The sequence below is a fragment of the Tupaia chinensis genome, unplaced genomic scaffold (assembly GCF_000334495.1).
Source record: "Tupaia chinensis unplaced genomic scaffold, TupChi_1.0 Scaffold000037_21, whole genome shotgun sequence".
NCBI classification, from domain to species: Eukaryota; Metazoa; Chordata; class Mammalia; order Scandentia; family Tupaiidae; genus Tupaia; species Tupaia belangeri.
This window is the reverse complement of record NW_006159480.1, coordinates 2,045,857-2,051,000: the sequence shown is the minus strand read 5'-3', so window position 1 is coordinate 2,051,000 and position 5,144 is coordinate 2,045,857.

Genomic DNA, 5,144 nt, shown 5'->3' with positions numbered 1-5,144 from the left:
AAGATCTGTAGTTTTTCTTAGAATGTCAGAGAGGTCTTTGGCAGAAAGACTCCCCTCCTGGGGCTGCGTTTAATACCAAAATGTATTTTTGGTAGCTACAAGTTGAGTGTTTAGACTAAATATGCACTACATTTTCAAAGCAAAGTAATACTAGGTTAAACCGCTTCCAACAAAATTTTACAATACAATCACATAAACCAGTATGTTCCACTTACTAGGCTTCGGATGTTGAACAACTAGTGATGTCCCATGTTGCTCTACATGAACATTTGGTTTTGGAATCAATTTTACAATGGACGTTTGGAAATGAAGCCTAATTTTCCCTGAATAATATCTAGTTTTTCAGCCAAAATCTGTACTTATCCTTGGAGTATCAGAACGATCCTTGGCAGGAAGACTCCACTCATGGAGCTGATATTCATACCTAGAGATTGTTGTTTTAGCTACCAGTTGAATTTTAGGCCTAAGATTTCCCTACAGGAAAATCCGCTAACAAAGAAATTTTGCAATGCAATCACAATAACCAGTTTGTTCCACTTACATAACACTGGAGGTTGAACACCTTGTGATATCCACTGTTGATCTACATGAACATTTGGTTTTGTAAGCAATTTCACACTCTTTTACAATGGAAGTTTTCAAATGAAGCTTATATTTCCCACATAAGCATGTAGTTTTTCAGCCAAAATCTCTATTTTTCCTTGGAGTAACAGAGAGATCTTTGGCAGAATTCCACTCATGAAGCTGATTTAGAAACCAAAAGATGTTTGTTGGAGCTGTAAGTAGAGTTTGGGCCTAAGAATGCACTACACTTTCAACCCAAAGTAATACTAGGGAATCTCGCTTCCAACGAAATTTTAACATACAATCACCGAAACCAGTTTGTTCCACTTTCTTAACTCTGGAAGTTGAACAAGTTTTGATGTTCAGTGATGCTCGAATTGTACATTTGGTTTTGGAAGCAGTTTGACACGGTTTTACAATGGACGGTTGGAAATGAAGCCTAATTTTCCCTGATTAATATGTAGTTTTTCAACCAAAATCTGTACTTATCCTTGGAGTATCAGAACGATCTTTGGCAGGATGACTCCACTCATGGAGGTGATATTCATACCTCGAGATCGTTGTTGTAGCTACCCTTTGAATTTTGGGCCTAACATTTCCCTCTATTTTCAAAGCTAAGTACTAGGTGGAAAAGTCGCATAAAAGGAAATTTTTCAGTACAATCACAATAACCAGTTTATTCCACTTACGTAACACTGGAGGTTGAACACTTTGTGATGTCCAGTGTTGCTATACATGAACATTTGGTTTTGGAGCAATTGGACACGCTTTTACAATGGACGTTTTGAAATGAAGCTTAAATTTTCCAGATAAGCATGTAGTTTTTCAGCCAAAGTCTGTACTTCTCCTTAGAGGATCCCAAAGATCGTTGGCAGAACGACTCCACTCATGGAGCTGGTTTTCATATCTAAAGATCTTTGTTGTCGATGCAAGTTGCGTTGTGGGCCTAAGAATGCACTACACTTTCAAAAGCAAAGTAACAAGAAACTGAACCTCTTCCAACACAAAATTTTACAATACGATCACTGAAAAAAGTTTGTTCCGCTTACTTAACTCTGGAAGTTGAACACCTTGTGATGTTCAATGTTGCTCTACAAGAACATTTGGTTTTGGACGCTTTTTGACTCTGTTTTGCAATGGAGGTTTTGAAATGAGGATTACCCTTCACAGATAAGCACATAGATTTTCAGCCAAAATCTGTACTTTTCCTTCAAGTATCAGAAAGATCTTTGCCAGAAGGCCTCCACTCTTGAAGATGAATTTCATACCTAAGGATCTATATTGTAATTCAACTGCAAGTTGAATTTTGGTCCTAAAAATTCACTACATTTTCAAAGCAAATAATAATAGAGAATCCGCTTCCAAAGAAATTTCACAATACACTCAGAAGGACCAGTTTTTTCCACATACATAACACTGGAAGTTGAACTTGTGATGTGCAGTGTTGCTCTACTTGAACATTTGGTTTTGGATACAATTTGACACCGTTTGACAATGGACGTTTAGAAATAATGCTTACTTTTCCCAGATAAGCATGTGGTTTTTCAGGAAAAACTCTAGTATTTCTTGGAGTATCAGAAATATCTTTGGCAGAATGACTCCACTCATGGAGTTAATTTTCATAATTAAGATCTTTGTTGTAGCTTCAAGTTGAGTTTTGGGTGGGTCTACGAATGCACTGCACTTTCAAAGCACACTAAGCATAAAGCAGGGCTCTGCCAACGAAATGCTAAGGTCTTTGTGGTAGGGTTAGTGTAAGGTTTATGCTTTAGGGATAGAGTGAGAGTTAGGGTTATGGTTTAAGGATAGTTCTAGGGTTAGTGTTAGGGTTAGGGTTTTGGGATAGTATTAGGGTTAGGGATAGGGTTAGAGATTAAGGATAGTGCTAAGGTCAGGGTTAGGGTTAAGGGATAGTGATAGGGTTAGGGTTAGAGTTTATGGATAGTGACTGGGTTAGCATTAGGGTAAGGGTTTATGTATAGTGTTAGGGTTAGGGTTAGAGTTTAAGGATTGAGCTAGGGATAGGTTTAGTGTTAAGGGACAATGTTAGTGTTAGTGTTAGAGTTTAAAGATAGTGGTAAGGTTAGGGTTAGTTTTACGGTTTACGGATAGTGTTAGGGTTAGGGTAAGGGTTAGAGTTAAAGAATAGTGTTCGGGTTTGGGTTAGGTTTAAGGCCCATGTTACGGTTGGAGATATAGTTTAAGGGTAGTGTTAGGTTTTAGGGTTTAGGATAGTGTTACGGTTAGGGTAAGTGTTTAGGGATAGGTTTAGGGTTAGGGTTAGGGTCTGCCTAGGGGCCTGGGTGAATCCACGACAGGTGGTTCTGTATTGGAGTCGGTAGGTTCAGTGTCCCCTTGGTCGCCAGGTGTCTCCAAATGTACCAGGCTGCTTGGTTCTAGAGAAAATGGCTCAGTCTGTGCAGAGTGGAAGAGGAAGAAGCACGCGTCGTTTTTCAGCAAAAATCTGCACTTTTTCTTAGAATGTCAGAGAGGTTTTGGCAGAAAGACTCCCCTCCTGGGGCTGCATTAAATACCAAAATACCTTTGTGGTAGCTAAAAGTTGAGTTTTTTGACTAAATATGCACCACATTTTCAAAACATACTAGAGAAAACCACTTCCAACGAAATTTTGCAATACAATCACAGAAACCAGTGTGTTCCACATATTAAGCTTTGGAAGTTGAGAAACTAGTGATGTCCCATGTTGCTCTACATGAACATTTGGTTTTACAAGCAATTTGACACTCTTTTACAATGGACGTTTTGAAATGAAGCTTACATTTCCCACTTAGCATGTAGTTTTTCAGCCAAAATTTCTGCTTTTCCTTGGGGTAACAGAGAGATCTTTGGCAGAAGAATTCCACTCATGAAGCTGATTTAGAAACCAAAAGATGTTTGTTGGAGCTGTAAGTAGAGTTGGGCCTAAGAATGCACTACACTTTCAACGCAAAGTAATTCTAGGGAATTTCGCTTACAAAGAAATTTTAAAATACAATCACCGAAACCAGTTTGTTCCACATGCTTAACTCAGGAAGATGAACAAGTTGTGAGGTTCAGTGATGCTCGACTTGTACATTTGGTTTTGGAAGCAGTTTGACACGGTTTTACAATGGACGGTTGGAAATGAAGCCTAATTTTCCCTGATTAATATGTAGTTTTTCAGCCAAAATCTGTACTTATCCTTGGAGTATAGGAACGATCTTTGGCAGGATGACTCCACTCATGGAGCTGATATTCATACCTGGAGATCGTTGTTTTAGCTACCAGTTGAATTTTGGGCCTAAGAATGAACTGCACTTCCTAAGCAAAATAATACTAGGGAAACTCGCTTCCAAAGAAATTTTACAATACATGTCCAGAAACCAGTTCGGGTTTGGGTTAGGTTTAAGGCCCATGTTACGGTTGGAGATATAGTTTAAGGGTAGTGTTAGGTTTTAGGGTTTAGGATAGTGTTACGGTTAGGGTAAGTGTTTAGGGATAGGTTTAGGGTTAGGGTTAGGGTCTGCCTAGGGGCCTGGGTGAATCCACGACAGGTGGTTCTGTATTGGAGTCGGTAGGTTCAGTGTCCCCTTGGTCGCCAGGTGTCTCCAAATGTACCAGGCTGCTTGGTTCTAGAGAAAATGGCTCAGTCTGTGCAGAGTGGAAGAGGAAGAAGCACGCGTCGTTTTTCAGCAAAAATCTGCACTTTTTCTTAGAATGTCAGAGAGGTTTTGGCAGAAAGACTCCCCTCCTGGGGCTGCATTAAATACCAAAATACCTTTGTGGTAGCTAAAAGTTGAGTTTTTTGACTAAATATGCACCACATTTTCAAAACATACTAGAGAAAACCACTTCCAACGAAATTTTGCAATACAATCACAGAAACCAGTGTGTTCCACATATTAAGCTTTGGAAGTTGAGAAACTAGTGATGTCCCATGTTGCTCTACATGAACATTTGGTTTTACAAGCAATTTGACACTCTTTTACAATGGACGTTTTGAAATGAAGCTTACATTTCCCACTTAGCATGTAGTTTTTCAGCCAAAATTTCTGCTTTTCCTTGGGGTAACAGAGAGATCTTTGGCAGAAGAATTCCACTCATGAAGCTGATTTAGAAACCAAAAGATGTTTGTTGGAGCTGTAAGTAGAGTTGGGCCTAAGAATGCACTACACTTTCAACGCAAAGTAATTCTAGGGAATTTCGCTTACAAAGAAATTTTAAAATACAATCACCGAAACCAGTTTGTTCCACATGCTTAACTCAGGAAGATGAACAAGTTGTGAGGTTCAGTGATGCTCGACTTGTACATTTGGTTTTGGAAGCAGTTTGACACGGTTTTACAATGGACGGTTGGAAATGAAGCCTAATTTTCCCTGATTAATATGTAGTTTTTCAGCCAAAATCTGTACTTATCCTTGGAGTATAGGAACGATCTTTGGCAGGATGACTCCACTCATGGAGCTGATATTCATACCTGGAGATCGTTGTTTTAGCTACCAGTTGAATTTTGGGCCTAAGAATGAACTGCACTTCCTAAGCAAAATAATACTAGGGAAACTCGCTTCCAAAGAAATTTTACAATACATGTCCAGAAACCA